The 21,024-nt window shown below is 46.0% G+C and overlaps 3 long non-coding RNA genes across 4 annotated transcripts in view; 1 reads left to right on the top strand and 2 right to left on the bottom strand.

Moving 5' to 3' along the window:
• The first annotated feature begins 5,253 nt into the window (after positions 1-5,253).
• Positions 5,254-14,745, top strand: LOC106782665 (uncharacterized). Of its 2 annotated transcripts, XR_011433290.1 has the most exons (4): positions 5,254-5,922; positions 8,172-8,949; positions 10,311-12,208; positions 13,539-14,745. It is a non-coding gene; the product is annotated as an uncharacterized lncRNA (long non-coding RNA). The 2 variants fall into 2 exon arrangements; XR_011433289.1 differs by lacking the exon at positions 8,172-8,949 and having other exon boundaries at positions 5,258-5,922.
• Positions 10,907-18,072, bottom strand: LOC138921047 (uncharacterized). Its single transcript, XR_011433291.1, has 2 exons — positions 17,461-18,072; positions 10,907-13,636 (listed from the first exon to the last, which is right to left on the bottom strand). It is a non-coding gene; the product is annotated as an uncharacterized lncRNA (long non-coding RNA).
• A 1,542-nt stretch (positions 18,073-19,614) lies between these two features.
• The window catches only part of LOC102147670 (uncharacterized), a 1,423-nt gene continuing 13 nt past the window's right edge, over positions 19,615-21,024 (bottom strand). Inside the window, exons 1-3 of the long non-coding RNA XR_289609.4 lie at positions 20,473-21,024; positions 20,230-20,360; positions 19,615-20,102 (exon numbers count right to left, since the gene is read on the bottom strand). The exon at positions 20,473-21,024 is cut by the window's right edge and continues 13 nt beyond it. This is a non-coding gene — a long non-coding RNA (uncharacterized lncRNA). The remainder of the gene's footprint in view (positions 20,103-20,229; positions 20,361-20,472) is intronic.

Genomic DNA, 21,024 nt, shown 5'->3' with positions numbered 1-21,024 from the left:
GATGACACACGTTGCAATCTCTAGGGTGATCACTAAAGAATAAAAAAGAATGTACAAACAATAAGCTGCTGGAGTAGGGAAATAAAATGATTTTTTTAAAGCATGATTAATCCAAAGAAGGAAAGAAAGGAGAACAAAATTAACAAAAAATGTACAGAACAAACAGAAAGTAAACAGTAAGATGATAGTTTAAACCTTAAAATCAGTAATTACTCTAAATATAAATGGACCAAAGTCTCCCATTAAAAGACAAAGACTGTGAGACTAGACAAAAATAAATAAAATCCAACTATATACTGCTTACAAGCAATACATCTTAAACATGAGACTGCAGAAAGAAAAGTTGTGTGGCAATTTTAAAGCATAACCACAAATCCTTTCGCACCCCTCTTATTAAGAGGTGGGGGTTTATCTCCCTTCCCCAGTCTGAACAGGCTCATGACTCCTTCAACCAATACAGTATGGCAGAAGTAACACTGTGATTTTCAAGGGTAGGTCATAAAAGGCTATGCGACTTAGGCCTGGTTTGGTGAAACACTCACTCTGGGTGGAAAAAGATACACCAAGAGAACATTAATCAAAAGAAAGATGGTGGGGCCAGCCCCGTGCCCAAGTGGTTAAGTTCTCACAGTCTGCTTCAGCAGCCCAGGGTTTTGCCAGTTCAGATCCTGGGTGCGGACACGACTCCGCTCATCAAGCCATGCTGAGGCAGCCTCCCACATGCCACAACTAGAAGGACCCGCAACTGAAAAAAATATACAACTATGTACCAGGGGGCTTTGGGGAGAAACAGGAAAACTAAAATCTTTAAAAAAAAAAAAAAAAAAGATTCTGTATCTAGACAAATATCAGAGAAAGTAAATTTTAAGGCAAGTAATTTTACTAAATGATATTTCCTAATGATAAAGTGGTTGGTTCAATGGAAAAATAGAGCAATTCTAAATTTATACATACATAATAACATAGCTTCAAAACAGATAAAGCAAAAACTGGCAGAACTAAGGGAGAAAAATATGGATCCACAAGTATAGTTGGAGATTTTAATATACCTCTCTAAGTATATTTTAAAGGGTTAAAGTGATTTAGAAAATACTCTCTGATGATAGTGAAATTGAGCAAGAGATCCAAAACAGAAAGATAACTAGGAAATCCCCAAATGTTTAGAAATTAAGGAATATATTTTTCTAAATAACCCATGGGTCAAAATTTTAAAATTACATGAAAATATCAAGCTTCTAGCCAGCAAAAAAAATAACATTAATAAAGAGACAAGGCAAGTCACAGAATGGGAGAAGATTTTGCAATACGTATGGAAATATTTCAAACTGAATGGCAATGAAAATAACATATCAAAAGTTATTAGATGCAACTAAAATAGAGACAAAGAGAAATAGTTCACTACACCCAACAGGATGGCTAAAAAAAAATTTTTCACTAACAATACCAAGTTTTGGCAAGGATGCAAAGCGACTAGAACTTTCACACACTGCTGGGGGGTATGTAAATTGGTACAACCAACCACTTTGGAAAACTGGAAGTATCTGTCATAGCATGTGCATACCCTGTGACACGACAATTACACTCCTGTTACACCCAACAGATATAAGCACATATGTGCACCAAAAGACATGGACAGGAAAGCTCATGGCTTTATTTATAATAGCCAAAAAGTGGACAGAAAACAAATGTCCATTAACAGTACAATGAATGAATAAATTGCGTGCTTTATTCAGACAGTGAAATACCACTCAATCAATGAAAAAGAATGAACTGCTAATGCATATAAAAACATGGATGAATCTCACAAGTAGAATGCTGACTGGAAGAAGGCAGACACAAGAATACACACTTAATTCCAAAACTAATCTACGGTGATCTAAGTCCAAACAGTGGTTACGTTGCAGGGGGAGTGTGGGAAGAGTTCACTGGGGAGGGGTGCAAGGGAGGGTTCTGGAGTACCAATAACATGCCACATCTTGATCTAGGTGTGGTTACACAAGTTATACGTTGTAAAAATTAATCAAGCTGTACACTTAAGATTTGTGCATTTTGCTGTTACACGTTATACTTTAATTCAAAAAAAAGTTTTTTAAAAGCAAAGAGATAATAAACATAAAATTCAGGTTAGTGGTCATTTCTGGAGGAGAGGCCAGAGGATGGGATAGGAGAGAAGCACACGGATGCTTTAAATGTACATCCATGATGCATACATACACTCTTTTGCATGTACCAAATATTATATTAAATGTTAATACATATTACTTTAGTGGAAACAAATTATCCCAATATTTAAAACCCATGTGCTGAACTTGGGAAGAATTTTTAAAGTTAATATAAATGTCTTTCGGTGATATTTAAATACAGGAAGACCATTACATTAATTTAATGTGTCCTCCTAGCATCATGCTGATTGCACCTTCAAGAGACCACTTTATTATGAGGTGGAGCAATAATAATGACAGGCATTATTGAGGATATACTGTCTGTTGGGCTCTGTTGTGAATGCTTTACATGCATTTAATTGTCATACAACCCTATGAGGCCAATACCATTATCACCCCAATTTAACAGATGGGGAAACACACACAGGGAGTTCAAGTGATTTGCCCATGGCCTCACAGCAGGCAAGCAGGAGAACCGGCATCCGAAGGCTGGTTTTGAATTGCAGTCCGGCTTCAGAGCCTCCTCACTCAACCTCTGCACTACTCTGCCTCCTGTAAGAGGCACGTCTCTGATTTCTGGGAGTTCCCAACCACACCCGACTCCTGACAAGGCCTGAAATGGAGCCCCAGAGTTTTCTAACACCTACTTCATAGAGAGGGGGCTGTAATGTGTCCATAATTGCAATGACAATGAATGACATTGTCATTACCACCAATAACAATAACAATAAGCATTAAGCCCACACTGTACTGGATTGCACAGTACGTTTAAAAGTCGCCATGATGGAACTGTTAACACGTTTCTTAATTCCAACCTTCACTAAGAAAGAAGTAACCTGGATAAATTATCTTTTCTCTCTGAACACTCTCCCGTCCTTTCCCGGCTTATGGCACCTCCCTCCTTAAACAAGGTATTGGATTTATTCATGATGTGTGTCTTACCTCTCCTCTACCAGGATAGGATTTGTTTCTGATCCTTCTTGCCTCATTTTGGTGCATGTTACTTGGACATAGCAGGTGCTTATCAAATATCTGTGAAATAAGTCCATACACGACAAATAAAGATGAGGTCAAACACCCCAATTCTTCGTAAAAAGCTTCCACATGTCCCGTGACCTTGCCTATCATATTCACTTCCGTATCCCTGGGACTTAGAAAAGGGCCTGTAAATTGTAAATACTAAACACCTGTAAGTTGGTAAATACTAAATACCAGATTTGGGTTGAATGAATGAAAATATGAAGGATAGATAATTCTCCCACATTGTAAAGTATCTGTACACCGTTCCTCATCTCTGTGAAAGGCCTCGTGGCCACTCAGATAAGTCAACACATGTATGAACTTAGAGGACTAAGGAATATGCTCCTGCACTGCTGGGTCTTAATGATGGAGTGGGTTTACAATAGATTGATGGGCAGCTGGCTGGAGAGAAAACCCTGCACACCTGCCGGAGCATGTGGCATGGGTGGGGGCACCTGTCTTCGGGATTTGCAGTGAGCACTTCTTACTGTACAGTCTGGAGAGGATGCAGATGAGTGCAAAAGTCTTGAGCATCTTTGAGAATTTTCTCTCTTTTTTTCCAGTTTTATTGAGATATAATTGACATATAACATTGTATAAGTTTAAAGTAAGTTTATTTATCGCAAAATGATTACCAACATAAAGTTAGCTAACACTTCCATCCTGAAACATAATTACCATTTCTCTTTAGCGTGAGAACATTGAAGGTCAACTCTCTTAGCAACTTTCAAGTATATAATACAGCATTGTTAACTATAATCACCATGCTGTACATTAAAGCCCCAGAACTTATTCATCCTATAGCTGGAATTTCATACTCTTTTACCAGTATCTCCCCATTTCCACCGACCCCTAGGCCATGGTAACTACCATTCTACTCTCTGTTTCTATGAGTTTGATTTTTTTAGATTCCATCTATACAAATATCATACAGTATTTGTCTTTCTCTGCCTGACTTATTTCACTTAACAGAATGCCCTCGAGGTCCATCCATGCTGTTACAAAAGGCAGGAGTTCCTTCTTTCTCATGGCTAAATGACATCCCATGATATATATCTCACATCTTCTTTATCTATCCATCCATTGATGGATGCTTAGGTTGTTTCCATATCTTGGCTATTGTGAGTAAAGCCACACTGACCATGAGAGGGCAGATATCTCTCTGAGATCCCGTTTTCATTTCCTTTGGATATATACCCAGAAGTGGAATTGCTGGATCACATGGTAGTTCCATTTTTAATTTTTTGGGGCCCTCCATATTGTTTCCCACAGTGGCTGCACCAAACTACATTCCCACCAACAGTGTATAAGGGCTCCCTTTTTCTCCATATCCTTGTCAACACTTGTTATTTCTTGTCTTTTTGATAACAGCCATTCTAACAGGTGTGAGGTGAATTCTCATGGTGATTTGGACTTGGATTTCTCTGCTGATTAGTGATGTTGAGCATCTTTCCACGTACCTGTTGGCAATCTGTATGTCTTCTCTGGAAAAAAGTCTATTCAGTCCCTCTGCTCACTTTTTAATCAGGTTGTTTAGGGTTTTGGCTATTGAGTTGTATGAATTCTTTATATACTTTGGATATTAACTTCTTATCAAATATATGATTTGCAAATATTTTCTCTCATTCCATTGGTTGCATTTTTACTTTGTTGATGGTTTCCTTTGCTGTGCAGAAGCTTTTTAGTTTGATGTAGTCCCACTTGTTTATTTGCTTTAATGGCCTTTGTTTTAGGTGTCAAATCCAAAAAATCATTCCCAAGACCAACATCAAGGGGCTTATCCCCTATGTTTTCTTCTAGGAGTTTTATGGTTTTAGGTCTTACATTACAAAAAGTCTTTCATCCATTTTGAGTTGATTTTTGTGTATTGGTGTAAGCTAGAGGTCCAGTTTCAATCTTTACAATTTTCTTTCTCTGTGTGGTAAGAAATCACCACAAGCTTCCAGGCTAGGTGGCAAGCTCTGTGGTGGGGTGAGGGGACTAAGTTCCCTTCTTCAGTCTCCCCTGCTCCACTTTCATCTCTTGTTTCCTTCTGGGAATTACTCCTCTAGCAATGGGGAAGGCGTGTGACGGCCCTTTTTAAATATGAAGCATCATGAGTCAGGGCCAGCTATGCCTTGGGGCACTTCTGAAATAGACATTTGGGGAAAGACTGTTTCTTCCTTCCCTTAAAAAAGCATGCCTTGTTCTTCCAAGCTGGATGCTTGACCTCCTTCCCCACTCCTACCCCTCCCTTCACCTCCTACCCAGCCCCTCCTACAAGCCCAGAATACAGCTGTCTTGTCTCCTCTTCTCCCTATTCTGCCTTTCTTTCTGGTCTCCAGTGAGCGAGAGCCAGAGCTTGATTTCAGGAGCAGAAAGAACCCACAAAGCAATGCACAGGGCCTGCGAGAAATGTCCTGGAACAAAGTGTTTCTTCAGGACTCACTTGGCAGAGTATCAGACCCTGACACTCCAGTCCAGTTTGTCTGTTCATATCCTTTTATTGCAGAAGCTCGAGTTCTGGCTATCAGGTACTTTGATGCATCTCTTAGCAAAGCCCTGAGCTTCCATGTCTTCCCCACCATCATTTCCTTGGCTAAGTGACATCTGGGGGCTGCCATGGAGGAGGAGAGCTGAGGAAACAGCAGCCTAACTTTGATCATTCTCTGACTCTGAGACTCAGAAACCAGTGTCTGAGAAATTTCATCCAGACATCTCCTTGTCTTCCTGAAGCATCTATTCACTCTTCACATTCTGGGTGAGTTTTTATGGCACCTGTCTCAACTGCTTCCGATCTCCTCTTCCAGTTGCTTCTATTTGGGCCTATTTTCTCAGGCTCTCTCTCCACCACCTCTTTTCTTTCTATCTCCTTGTGTCTGTGTCCCGCTTCAGACCTCTTCTTTCGCCCCGTCTACATTCGTCTGTTCTGCCTCTGTCTCTGGTGCCTCCTCCTCCATTCCCCAGAGGACTCTGGGAAATGCCTGAGCGAGCCACGCTCAATGCGCGAGCGCTTTCATCCCGATCCAGGTGGCTACAATCCAGTACAGGATTTACGGTGCCCTGACCCTGAGCCGTCAAGAAGGAACAGCCAGATTAATGGGGTGGGCGGGCTGGGGTAATAATCGTTTGTTTGATGTGACAAGCCTGATAGGCGTTGATTTACTTACAGACTGATGGGCTTTTAATTGAGCACCTCCATCCCAGTCACTTCAAAGGCAGGGGAAGTTGACAAGGGGCCCCTTTCACGGAGGGTTCCCGGTGACTGACAGCCCCCTCTGCTGACGCTCCCCTCGGCCCAGGATTGGGCCCGGCAGCCTTTCCCCGGCCCTCTGACAAAGTAACACATTTTCCGTGTAACTCAGAAATGGCCTTTTGTCTGCTGCCAGGAAAGGCAGGCCCTGTTCGCAGGGCCCCGCGCCTCCCAGAAGGGTGAGGAACGGAGAGGAGTGAGTGATGCTGAGACTGGCCTGCCTGGGAGGGGACCGAGGAGGAGGGCAGGGTGGGGATTCTAGGCCTTCAACGTGCCCCCGAATGGCTACTTTGTTCTGAAGCTTTGGCTGGTCCAGCCCTCTTCCACCTCACTTTTTCCTCCCTGTCCTCACTTCCTCCCGCTTTTTAAACCCTTCTCTTCGCTTCATGCTCCCGGCTCCCAGGCCTCTTCCTACTCCTCCCCTTTCTCCTCCCACTTCCTCCTTCCTTCTCCCTCTCTGGAAAGGCCAGAAAAGGTGGAGTCAGCTTGAGTGGCTTCTGCTGTCGCTGCAGTGGTCTGTTAACACCAGGCCCCTCCTCCTCCGGGACTGCCACCCTTCCCCTCCCAGGCTGCAGGCTCTGAGGCCTTCAGACCAGGGCACCCTTGGATGTGGTGGCCAGGCCTCCAGGGGCCACGCCCTCCAGTGGGCAACACAGATGAAGCGAGTAAGGCCAGGGACTTGGATCCAGTGGGATTTCCAGCCCATTCTTGTTTGGTCTAGAAGATGCTTTATTTATATAGGTTTTATTCTGTTTGAAATATGAGAAAGCATTCCTTATCAGGGAAGTTCTGTCAGGATGGATCTGCTTTGGCTTTATTTATTTGCTTTGTTAAGTACTGATTTATTGGCTGCTGAACTTCCCTGATTCCTTGAAGAAGATATGCCCAAAGCTCTCTCACAATGGCAACTCATTGCTGCCGGCTGGGCCAGGGTTGCAGGAGTGGAGGCAATGAGGAGTGAAGGTTAGAACCCCATCCCCACCCATGAGGCAGAGTCCCTGAACTCCAGAGTGGGCTCCTGCAGCCCCCAAGCTTCCTCACTAGGTCTGGGGTCAATGAGACCCCAGCCAGGAGGAGCTTCGAGTTCTAAGTCAAGCCGCTTTAGTGATGGCTAGAGACTGGGCGAGCCCCATGCCCAAGTTCATACAGCCAGTGAGGAAATGAAAGAGCAAGGACGTGGCTAGAAAGACAGCAATAATAACTCACATTTGCATAGCATTATTTAGTTGGAAAGTACTTTCACTTATATTATCTTAATTGATCTTTTAACAACTGTGTGAGGTAATGAGTGCAATGTCATTATGCCCATTAGACAGATGATAAAATTGAGACTCAAAGGATAACGTGCTCCTTGAGGCAAAATCGGTCCCAAACCCAGGTATTCTCCTTCCAAGTCTGCTCCTTCCTTCCCCACACCTCACTGCATCCCGATGACTATTGGCCCACTCCTCCTGAAGCTGCATTTGCTTACTGCAAACGGGTGGGTCATTCATTTCCCTTCCTTGTTTTCCCCTTTTCAAGTCCCCCTGGCTTTCACGTTTCCCCACCCTCCTGGTTTGGGTGTCCAGGGACAGAGCCTCCAGCCCTAGTATTGAGAGGCCAAACCTCTCCTTAGTCGCTGCCCGTCAAAGCCACTTCCAAACCTTGCCTGGAGCGCGATGCTCCCCTGAAATCTGCTGCCCCCAGCTCTCATCTAGTGTCTGTAGAGGGAATGGGCATGGTGAAGCGCCTGTGCTTTCTGTGCTCTGCTATTGCAGTGTGTCCGCTAAGGCTGTTCACTGGCTGTCATGTGAAGATCCACCCAACAGACTCCTTCAGAGGCAAGGAAAGACGTGTCTCTCCTGACCCGCTGGAAGGGAAGTTTCTACCACAGAGCCAAGCCCTAGGGCAGAGGCTTACAAAAAGGAATCCTCTCTGCGTTCTCTGCCTCTGTGCCTCGGATGTATTTCCACTGATGCACTTAACGCCCGAGGCACAATGCTGTGTTTACGTGTTGGTCCCCTCACTGGAGAGTCCAATGTTTTAGGGCAAGTACATGTCTTTTCATCTCATATCCCCAGTGCTCAAGAGAGAAATTTTGTTGAAATGATTGTTGCTGAAATACTTGTTGAAAGGCAGTATAGTGTAGTGGTCGAGTCAAATAGCCTATGATCATAGTCCCAGCTCCGCTGCTTGTCAGCTGTAGCCCTTGGACAGGTCATTTAAATGTTCCATGCCTCAGTTTACTCATCTGTAAAATGGGACAAAAAGAACACCTAACGTTATTGTGAGGATTGAATGAGTTGATATCTTCCATCGAATCTACAATGCACCATTATTTCAGGTCCAAGAAAGAAAGAAAAAAAAATGCTACGAAATAGTCTGTGACACAATGCTTTTAAAATCAGCGTCAGAGATGTTAAATGTGAGAAAATGCATCTCAGAATTGATGAAATATGTCTCTGTAAAGCACTTAGGAAGTAACTGCAGACAGTGCGTGCTGAGCGAGAGCTACTGGCGTTGTTGAACCGCATTCTCACAAGAACTCTATGATGGGTGAGTTAATCCTCATTTTACAGATGAGGAAACAGAGATTCAGGGAGATGAAGTAGCTTGACCAAGCTCACAGAGCCAGGGAGCCCTCAGCAGGCATTTAAACCTGCCTTTGAGGTGCAATAATCCACAGTTATTACAATAGCTGGCAGCCGCCCACCAAGCTAGCAGGGAGTTAGGAGCTGGGTTTTGTTCTCAATTGCATTAGCTTTCCTTAATCTAAGTTTTTCCCCTCTGGTATGATTACTCTGCCTCTTCCTCCCCCTCCTCCTTTGTACTTGGCTCTGATCTTAATTCCTTTTCAGTTAATGGCTTCAGGTTTTACTGTATCTCCGTTTTGAATTGTAAGCGACCTCAAGTGTTTTATGGAGCTAGGAGGGGTATAAATAAATATAAAGGTAAAAATTGCCTTTAAAGATGACACATAGCAAGAAAAAGTAAGAGAGAGAGTAAGCCCACGATGGCACGTGGGGATATATGGGCGCCGTGTGGACACCCTGAGGAAGTGCCCACAGCGCCCCCTCCAGTCCCACCGCTGAGAGACTGATGTGAGGTGTCCTGAGAAAATGCAGGGCACTCAGCTTGTCCCTCAAGCTGGGTTGTCTGTCACACCAGTGACCCAGTGAGACACCAGGGGTGGAGAGGTGGAGAGGGTAGGAGGGAATTTGGGGGGGGGGGCGGGCAATCACTTTTCTAAGACCTTATCTGGCTCTGCTTGGTGCCCCCCAAAAAAGAAGCAGCTACTTGACAGATTGTAAGTTTCTAGCTCACTCCTGGAATGAGTCTGAGACAAAGTAGGGTGTCCCATTAGATCCAAATGGAAGCAGTGTAAAAATGTATCACCGTTTTTAACATCAGAAAGGGAATCGCCAGGAGGTATTTTATTTGGGGTTTTGTAGAGGTCTCCCCAAAAGCCTAGTGGCAGCCCAGGACCCATGGCTGTCCCAGGTCCCAGAGAGATGCCACTTGCCACTTCTGCGTCATTACCCCAAGTGAGGAACCCCAATATTCTACTTCTTCCACTAAGCTTGTGATGCTCATGTTAGAAGATAAGGAATAAAATAGGGCACAGTATGGTACTGGGTTTCTCCCTCCCAAGTGGGGAAGCCATGGGCTGGCTAGAGGGTTCTATTTGTGAATTTGCTTGGGTCTTTCAGGATAGGATCGGGGTTGAGAGGGTTTTTCCAAAACTATTCTCACTCTCTGGCACGCCCTGAGACCTGCTTGAGTCAAGAGTGGAGCTGAAAGCTGGGCGAGGAAGGGAGTTTTAAAGGACAGCTGCGTTAGGGAGCTTTGCCATGGGAAGCAGAGGGAGCATGCCATCCCTCAGTAGCCCCGAGTGGAGCCCACTGTTCTTCCCTCAGGACCGAAGAAGATGTACTCTGTGCTCAGATCCACCAGACAAAGAAAGACATATCAGCCAAGGAGGGGAAGGATGAAAATTGGTGTTCGGCTATTCATTCACGTACGTGTGGTTCATCTCCAAGGCTCCTAAGAAAGCAGCAGCACACCAAATCTCTTCCAACACCGTCTGTATCAGAGCCTCCTGTGAGATAATCCTCTTAATGGAATATTTAAGAAATCGGATATAAATCACCAAGCTTTTATCTCACCTGAAGATTCATACTCCCTGGGATGTGTGGTGTATATGTCTATCTCCATATAGATGGTTGCAGATGCCTTTTTGAGAGAATGTTGCCATGTTTTTAGGCTCAATATGTTTTTTCAATATCTAAATCTATTTCTTTTCTAGAGATATGGGAGCAAAAATATAAATTTTCGAGATCAGAGCCCAGAAAATAGATGCACCTAGAGACATTTCTAAATTAAAACACACATCCCTGGGAAAAACCTTTTTTGTCATTGGCAACCAACAAAAACCCCTATTGTTATGACGAGCTCGTAAATAACTTGACTTTGGCATATGCTTTTGTACCAAACAGAAGATGAATAAATTAAATTTGATTTACAACCTTTTTCATTTTTATTAGCACTGCTCTGGAGAGTTTATGTAAGGGACGTGCCAGAGCAGTTATGCCAAATGTTTTAAGGCGTCGGTATTGATATTATATAAATTAAGGTGTTTTAATTTGCATTCTTTAATTAACTAAATACTGGCAGAAAAATAAAACACAAGGGCAGCCCTGACTTATTGCCTCTATTAAACTGCTGACGTCTCTGAAAAGACGCTTTAAGTAATCCAATTCATGCAGAGTGGGGGAGGGAGGGGTATTAACACTCTCTTATTTGGCAAAATATATTGGGGTTTAAAAAACTCATATCCTGCTTTGCTTGCAGGGTAGTTGAGGGGGTGGGTGTGTTCCAAGAAGCTCTGAATTCATGTCCCCAAGGAAGAAGTTGACCAAATGCTCTGACTATCCATCTTGCCAAGGTCTGAGCTCAAGGGTAAGGGGGCAGCCCAGCTCTACCACTGGGCATGAGCACATTCCTGGATGCAGGGCCCTGCAGACCTGGGCTGGCTGCCTTTTGCCGCCCAGGGCTGTATCACCACCAACCTGGAAAAAGACAAGGTGGTTGAATTAATCAATCCAGTGGATCCCATATCAACATGATCATGTCTAGAAACCAAGGAGAGAAATAGTCAGAGATCCTTCAGTGAAATTAGCAGCTTCTGCTCAGTCCTTCCCATCACACAGACCCCCACTCCATTAAAAGAAAAAAAAAGATGTGCCAGGGGGCCAGCCCAGTGGCATAGCACTTAAGTTTGCACACTCAGCTTCGGCAGCCTGGGGTTCGCAGGTTTGAATCCCCAACATGGACCGACGCACTGCTTATCAAGCTATGCTGTGGCAGGCGTCCCACATATAAAGTAGAGGAAGATGGGCACAGATGTCAGCTCAGGGCCAATCTTCATCAGCAAAAAGACGGTTGGGGGCAGATGTTGGATCAGGGCTAATCTTCCACCAAAAAATAAATAAATATAAAAGATGTGCCAGGAGTACTCTAATTCCTTCCCACGTGCCCTGGGTCCCGTCACCACCTCCAGAGACCTTTTTTAAATTCTCTCTTACTATAGAGACAGTAGCCTCTTTCTCGTCTAAGTTCATTCTTCCTTTTCCCTACTATCTTGATTCTTGATTTTTGCTCTCTGTTCCTCCTCTCCTGTAGGGTCAGGGTTAACACTGGGAAGGTCTCATCTTCTATAATTTTCCCTCCAGACTTTTAGGGAGGAACAGCTATAAGGAAAAGATTACAACTTCAAGTTATTGGCCATAGGAATGAGATTGTTCCTCAAACACAGGTGAGAACATTTTACTTCTCTTCCCTAAACCCACAGGGTTTTCCCATCTGTATAACAGCCTGTACTGTGCTCCTGCCATTCTGAGGGCGTCCAGCTTGCATTTCCAACTAGACTGGAAAGCATGATGTCAAGGGCAGAGCTCTAGTTGAGCTGAGTTGACTAAAGACATCGCACAGAGAGAGATGGGGGTGGAAGCTGAGTTCCCCTGTCTCCTGGCCTCCACGTTGCCTTCATATGGCATTGTCTCCTTTAAGAAAGCCCCCTAAGAGGCAGTTCATGGGCACCCCCAAGCCCAACTGCCCAGGCCTCTGAGTCCTGTCATTATGCAATGTCCCTACCCCAGCTTTCCTCCTGGATCTGTTTCTTTATTTGCTCCAGGAATAAAGGATGAATTCCAACTTTTAATAAGGAAAATACTGTTCTCCTTTGCCAGCATCCTATCCCCCTCTCCACCCCCCCAAAAAAATCGCACTTTCTTGTCGTTTCCCATCTTGCAGCTCTGTCAGTTGTTTTAAAACAACTGTTTTAAAACATGTCTCCTGTCATAAATAAGATTGTCATTATGCATTTTGACTGCAGTGGTGACAAATGCACCCAGCTTACAGAGAGCAAGGGACCTGTGAGAGCTCCTTCAGGCCTGATGTGGCCTCGTGGTTTTTAACTACTGTAGCTTTTCTGGTTTTGGTTGTTTGGGTTTGTTTTTTGAGTCATTTGTTCATTAATTTATTTACTTTAAAAAGATTGATGAGAAAAACAAAAACAGCCTGGCAGAAACAGTTGTGCTGAACTTAGCAATGACAGGCCTTGGGAGACGTGGAGGGGCACCCAGGATACCTGAGGAAAGTTCCTCAAGATGTTAGAATTTTACTTTAGACAGCCTGGAATGTATGTCTATCCTGATTCATGGAGCCCGTCAACACTCCGCCCAATCCCAATGGTTCTTCCCAGTGTTACAGGGTCAAGGTCACTCACAAAAAGTGAGCTTTGACTCAGTGGCCCCAGGAGGCCCAGGCCTAGGAGTGAAAGTGAGCAGACAAAGGAGGACTCCTGTTGTGAGCCTTTTCGACAAGAAGCTGCCTGCACTAGAATGCCTGGGGAACGGGCATGTGCTGCTGCATTTTTTTTTCTTGGCAATTGGTTGATAAAGCAGAAAACTCATCATCAACCCTTGTCGAGAAATCATATATGCAAGGCCTTTCATACCTTTGAACTCGTAGGTAATACCTATTCAAAAATAAAAACAAGAACAAAATGAAGACTTATCTGCTTTGCTGACACTACCAACAGTAATTCTTGATTTCATGATTTGATGTCTTCCAATGCTTCACAGGCCTCCTCCTGGAACTTCATAGTTAGGACTGGAGCTGATGAACCTCTCCTGACACCACCAAAACCATGGGATGTATCATCTTTGACACGAACCTTTGCCTTTTCACGAGAATGAACATAAAAGGTCTAGATAATCCAGAGGACTCGTTAGGGTTCACTTGTCGGAAAGTATGCTATATTAAAATATGTATTTGTCAATATCATGGATTCTCTTAGGCCAGACTTGATTATTTCTCTCCTCCTCTTTCCTCTTCTTCTACTAAACGAGGGAGAAGGAGGAAGTATGAGAAGTATGCACGTTTTCTTAAATGCAAAGATGGAAATGGAACCCTTTATGAGCCTTCAAAGTTCTTTAAAGGAATATGATCAGAAGGTCCCAGAGGTACTTCCCAGGATTCGCTGCTTGAGTCCCCCACTGAACTTCTAACTCACTCCAAGGCTATCCCACCAGCTTTCTTAAAAGAGGCTTGTTTGGAATGCATATGGCATTGGACCCAGCAATTCTACTCCTAGGAATTCATCCTATGTAGTTATACCAGCACAGATGGAGAATTATATATATTATTATATATATACATACTTATACACATACATATATACATAAGTTATTCCCTGCAGGAGCAAAAGATGAGAAACCATCTAAACATCCACAAGTAGGAGACCAGTCAAATAAACTGTGGCACATCCATGTAACAATGCCATGAAACGGAAAAAATAAATTCATAAAACACAGCAGCCTGTGATGCAATCTCCAAAATATATTAATTTTTTTAAAAAAAGCAAGTGCAGAACAGTTTGTAGAGTATGTCACTGTTTGTATATAAAAGAAGGAAGGAAGAGATATGTATTTGCTGATATATGTACAAAATACCTTGGGAAGGATGGACAGCAAACTCATGGCATCGATGCCCTGGGGAGAGAAACCAGACAGCTACAGGGAGGTTTTCTCACTGTACAGTTTCCTAGCTTTGGAACTGCTGTCATGAGAATGCACTTCATCATAAATAAAGAAACTCATTTTTCAATAAAATAAAAAATAATTGAAATCACTCTTAAAGGTGATTTTTGTTTTGTAAATCCCCGCTCTGGATGGACCACTACACTTCTATCCCTCTGGCCTTTGGTTCGGTTAGGACCCTGCCTCTCAGGTTTCCTGCTCTAAGCAGAGGCTGGCATGAGGCCACCAAAATAAACATTCCTCGAAATTGTTCCGACAGCTTGGAATTTGGTTTTATCAAACACAGCAGTGATAACTGAGCCCCTGCCCAAGCAGCTCTCCCCTTGTCTCTTGTTGTGTTTGTTGAAAGGAGTCTGGAGCTGCACATCCCAGCTAGTTGGGAACCCAGCCTCGAAGGGGGCAGTTTTGGCAAGTTGAGAGTCTTATCCACCAGAAGTGGGGGTCATAGAAACATCACCACCTTCATGGCTGAAACCCACGGAAGGGTCAAAAGCACGTGTGACACCAGCCCTGGCAGCTGAGACACTCATAGTCTGCCACCACCAAGATCTTCCAGAGGGGAGGACCTGGGGTGCCCACTGGTTCCAGCTGCTGGAAGCTCAGCGCATGGGGGCGGGATGCTTGGGTAAGCCTGGTCCTGCTTCTCTTTCAGGGGCCCTTTGCTCTGCTCTTCGACTCCCCTCATGCCCAAACGAGAGATGGTGCATGAGCACACCCGGCAGGGTTCATACTGGCACCCAGAAGTTGCTCAGTAAGCGTTAGTGGAATCTGGATTTAACCCTGAGTAAATGCACCAAGAACAGTGAGTAACTAAACTACAGAGTACTAAGCAGGATTCAAATTAAGGCCTCCTGCTTTTTTTTTTTTTTTTTTTTTTATCTGCAAAAGCAGCACGCAGATACCCAAAGGAAAGGGCCGTCCTGCCTCTCCGGAGCAGGGAACATGTATACCGGAGAGGTGGGAGTCGCCAGGGGCCAGTACCTGCTATGGGACAACGTGAGGCCGCACCTGCCAAGGGACTGATAAATAGTAATTGAATGAATTAAGTCAATTCAGTTCAATTAATTAAATGAACGTTCCTCTTACTTCCTTTTGTGCCTCAGTTTTCTCTCTACCATATTCTCATTCCTGAAGATGAAAGGAAATTCCTGATGGTGAAAACCAGCCCTCTGGGAAACGACAGAAGTCATTTGTTTCAGATTCTCCGGCTGCTCTCCCTGCTCTAGGCCCCTCTGGCCCTCAGTGCTGCACTCAGAAGACTGGCTCAGGAAACAAGCACTGGGATTGGCCATTGGTTCTGCCACTTTCTCGCAGTGTAACTTGGGCAAGTTACTTAACCTCTCTGGGCCTCCGTGCCTCAGCTACAAACCAGGCCTAGTAATAGTACCCACCTCACCGGTTTGTCGTGAGAAGTAACTCAGTTATTATATGTAAGGAGCTCAGAACCATGTCTGGCACACAGTAAGCACTCAATAAATGTCATTATTACCCTGGGCGAAACAGTCTCTGGCTGCTAATCACAACTGAGGTGTTGGCAGATTACTGAGGAATGATTCCTCCCAGCAGTATTTGCAACTTAAAAGAGGAATCTTCAAGAACCTTGAAGGCCCAAAGGAACAAAGCGGTCCAGGGTGAATGCCCAGGGCTAAGGTTGATGTATGGGGCGGGGCAGATGAAGCAGGAGAACTTCAAAAGCTCACCTACTCACCTACTCGCAGCCCCCTCTCCCCGCCAGCCCTGCCTATCTCCCCGAGGGCTGAGAGCTGATAAATGAAACCACCTCTTCAAAGCACCCTCCTCAAGGACCCGGATCAAACACGGGGCTGGAAGATAAGCTTCAGTCTACATCTCCTTTTGTCCGTTCCTTCCCACCACATCTCCAAAGGAGATTCTAGAGGGAGGAAAAGTAGTTAATTCCTCCCGCTTTTATCAAAAGGAGGTGCCTCCCCATCCACGGGGCAATCAGCGGCGATAGAGAACCAGGGAGGGAGCGAGGAAGACCTCTTCCAGGCACTCTGCCAGCGGTGGCTGTGTGACTTTAGATTCCCCCAGAAGCTCTCAGAGCCAGGGTCTTCATCCATCAAAAGACATAAAAACACCTGCCCAAAATAACTCTGAAAATTGTTGCAGGACAATGAACACAAACATGTACTGGGGAAAAGATACTTTAACATGCTTATATAGTTAACATTTTGAAATATACAAAGTCATTCTCCTAGAATCTTTTTGGGAATACAGAGTGAGATGCGATACCAATCAATAGCCCTCTCTATGTAAAACTCTCTTTCATTCATCAACAGACATCCATTGGGCACTCACTGCATTCAGACTGCCTGGATTCACACCCCAGCCCCACCTCTTAGCAGCTGGGGTTTGGGGCAAGTTACTTAACCTCTCTGTGCCTCCATTTCCTCCTCTGTGAAAGGGGGTAATGATAGGACCTACCTCAGAGGGCTTCTGTAAGGATTAAATGAGAGAATGCATGCAGAGTGCTTATGACACTGCTTGGCTACCGTGAGAATGATACTTAAACTCCCCACTAGGCAATAAGAATACAAAGAGGATGAGGACAATACAGAAGCATTCACAGTCCAGTGGGAGAGTGGACAAGTAAACAACGACAGATGCCATGTGATAAGTGTAATAATAGAACATAAGACAAACTGTGAGAACATGGAAGACAGAGCTACTCTAGTGGGCTGGCTGTTCTCATTTGCCCCCACTGTTCCTCTGCCCGTCTGACCCTCTCATGCCCGAAGCTGGGTCTGCAGCCTAGGGATGGGGCAGACGCAGGAAGCGCCTCGGAGGGCCTGAGCACAGTGCGCCAGATCAGGGCTCCTGGCCAAGACAGTAATTGCCAGCCGCTGAAAGATATTAAGCGCCAGGGAGGAAAACCAAGTTCTGTATGAGGCGGACTTTTCAGAGTTCTTACAGCTTGTAAAAAAAAAAAAATGTAAATACTTACCCAGTGAGATATTATTTCATGTTGTTGCCATTAGAGTTTGAGTGTTATGCAGAGAGAGACGATCATTCAGGCAATTCCGCCTCAGCGAGGACTGAAAACTCCACATTAACCCCACACAACAAATCTGCCAGCTCCAGCTCTCAACCTGACTCAGGCATTTTCTCCCGGGTGGTGAGTTTTATGTAAATTGAAATTGCGAAAAAAAATCTATAAATATTCAGAATTTCCTAAAGGATTTTCTTGATGGTTTCCAGGGGGCATTTTTTTAAAAGACAGATTTGACTGGAGGCTAGCAGAGGGGGTGACTCTCATTTCCAGAGAATTCTTGGATATCTTGGGTCTTCCGGTCAGTTGGCAACGCTGAGACCCTCCAGATCCGTTGCTGCCATGCTCTTCAGAGCTGCTGCCCCACAGATGACTCGTGCCTCACAACCCTCTTTACCTGGGACTTTCTTAGTGCCAAGCACTAAACATGTGACATGCATTGTCTGCTTCGGGCCTCCTGACTCTGAGGTGGCCACTCTTACATCTTGCACATGAGGACCCCGCAGCTTATGGAGGTTAGCTTGCTGGGGACCACACCAGCGGTGTGGTTCAGAGGCCTCCCTCCAGGAGACCACACCCCAAGTGACCACGCTGCTACTCACCAGTCATGTGACTTTGGGCAAGGGACTAAGTTCTCCACGCCTCACTCTCTTCAGCTGATAATAGTACCTGATGCTTATCACATGCCCCCACACAGAATTGTTATTCTTCACCACAGTGGCACAGGGCAGTCGCCAGCAGCGCTCAGCCCTGTCCTATACTAACAGTGCTGTTCACTCCCAGGGCAATCTGAGAGGGCCTGGATAGAGGGAGATCCCGTAACCATACATCTGCCACTTTTCTGCAAGGGGAGGATGTGTGCCATGTGCCCTGTGTGACAACGTCTTGCACAGACTTTTCAACCGCACCCCTAGCACAATGCTTTGCCCACAGCTGGCCCTCAATAATAGTGGCCCAACTGAATACTGAGCCTTATTCTCTCCCAGGTGACAAGCCATTCCTTTGAAAGTTGTCCTTGCTTTAGGCCACTAGGGCCCCTTTTAGGACTCTGTGTGGGTTAGCAGTTCAGCTAAGTGAATGTCAAACTCTGATTGCAATAATCATCTAGTGGTCCTTCAATTAGGCCTCTCGCCTAAGTATGGTGTTCCATTCTCTCTCCCAAGGTAAACGGATGGATCCGGCCAAAGGAGCCCTGCTGCCCTCACCACCACCCAGAAGGGAAGGGTGACCCCACTCCTTTGCTAGCATTTTCCATTGTGTGGGGGTGGGGTGGTGGGCAGGCCGGTCTCCACCTCCATGCTGTCTGGCGCCCACCGCTCCTATCAGTGATTACTGCTGTGAGCTAGGGAGTGGGGTTTTTTTAAAGATCAAATTCCACACCCTCCACCCCGAGCCTGGCTGTCCTGTCCTGGCCTCCTCCTTCCTTTCATCCGCTCACTACCTTTTTCTTCTCTTTTCCTCTCCAAACAGAGAGTACGTATCCTATCATCTTCTGTTCTTCTCCCTCTCTCTTTTCTACTGCCTCCTGCTCCTCTTTTCCTTCCAAATTCCTAAATGCCTTTTCTCTCTCCCCCTCCTCTTTCCTCCCAACTGATTTCTCATTAATCATTCCTAACACACATCTGCTGGGGTCCTAGAAGGCTTTCTCGGCGGGCTTTCACAGCTGGGCTGGTTATAATAATCAAGAAGGAGTCTTTCATCTTTTACTGTCTCCTAGGTCTCCCCTCTTCCCAGCTCTTCCTCCTGCAAGGTGCCCAAAGGCCCACCCTTTCCACTCTGGAAGGCTCTCTCCTGCTCACCGTCTGCATAGCAGTCTCCCAAAGGCCAAAGGGCCCTCTAGGTTGAAGCGGCCCTGCAGTGGACTCTTAACGTGGTGTTGGCAGTGACAGTGATATCAGACTGCATAGAGGCTGGCATGAGAAAAGCTACGGGGTGGGGAAGGATAGAGACCATCACAATCAAATAACTGGGATCGCTCCCCGGTCTCGTATCCCTCTTGCCACAATATGGAAGACATCTCCCACTCAAGGCATCCCTTGGCATTCCTCTTAACCTGTGTAATTTCTAAGAGATCTATAAATACCACAAAAAAAAAAAAAACAGCACAGATCCAGGGAGTAAATTGAGTTTAATGTATGATTGATATGGCCCGGGAGTGGTGCATGCTGTCTTTACTGAGCATGATAAAGGTGCGTGACCGCTATTTGTTATTTCTGTGGTAGCTATTCCTTTCTGTTTGAAGAACCCCTTCGAAATCATCTATCCCCATCTTGGGTTCTCATGTTGTCTCAAGGCGCCGCAGAGTCAGGGACGAGTAGTCCTGGAGCAACCTGCCCCGAGTGACAGGCCTGACAATCCGAGTGATGGATTGGGGCTGGGAAAGTGGTACTCGAAGCGAGGCAGTGACACCAGCGCGCCTCCACTGGCCGCCGAGAGCACGGAGAAGTGGTCTCCCCAGAGGCCGACGCACAAAGGACCAGCTTCACCTTCTGACGATCGCGGACTGGGAACTTCAATGTCAGGACTATGACTATGTAAAACCTCTGCCAAGTGCGAATCTGGCAACGCACACTTTATCCCAAAGGCGCGAGAGGGAGCTAGGGGAGGAGGACATTGTTATTTTTAATTAAAAGTTTTTATTCCGAAATTTCCCTGGGAAAAGGTAGGGAACCCTCCCCCCAATCCCGCGAGGAGGGGGCCGCGCATCTCTGAGTTCGTATAGACCTCAGCACTTAGAGATCTTCTCCTCCTCTGGGATACTGGCCTCTCCAGTGATCCTGTGTCGCCCCAAAACAGCAACTAAGCGCGGTGCAGTGAAGGAATTTTACGCCTCTAAACAGGATACGGTAACAAACCTGAAACACACCCAAACACCAAACCTATAAATCAGCGCGCAGACACAGCGCGCCGGGCGCATCGAGGGGCGCGCACAGCCTAGGGTACCGCGCTTCACCGCGACCATCTCACCCCGAAAGGCAGTCCTCAAACTTGCAGGCTTCGGACAGGACTGGCTCTAAGTTGTTGGAGCGGTTCGGAGAACGGTGGATGCCTCCGAGGCTCGGACGCTCCCAAGTGAGCACACCCAGGAGAAGCCAATTAGGGGAAGAGAGCTGGACCGGAGCAGAGCCGGAGCAAGCCTGGGGCTCTGGAGGTGCGGCCCGCCCCCAGGCGGCCTCTGGGAGCGGCTTGGACTCCGCAGTACCAGAGCCGGAGCCGTGCGCTCCTACCCCGCTACCCCACCCCAATCCACCCCACCCCAGACGCACACGGCCGGCGGGTGACTGCCCCCGCCAGCACCACCCCACGGCGTTGCGAAGGGAGAGGAGAGAGCGAAAGGAAAGCCGGCAGAGGATAGGGCGCAGAGCCCAGGGTCCCGGGGAAGTCTCGTCCTCTGTGGGACCCCAGGGCACGGGCGGCCCAGTGGGGGATGGAAGGGGTACAGCTAGTGGTAAAGGCCGAGGCGGCGGCGGCACGCAGGCGAGGCCCCTTTAAGGCTCTCCCCTCCCACCGGCGGCGCCG

This window comes from Equus caballus, chromosome 27 (genome assembly GCF_041296265.1).
Source record: "Equus caballus isolate H_3958 breed thoroughbred chromosome 27, TB-T2T, whole genome shotgun sequence".
In the NCBI taxonomy this organism is placed as follows: Eukaryota; Metazoa; Chordata; class Mammalia; order Perissodactyla; family Equidae; genus Equus; species Equus caballus.
The sequence above is the reverse complement of the archived record's forward strand: the minus strand, read 5'-3'. Positions and strand labels throughout refer to the sequence as shown.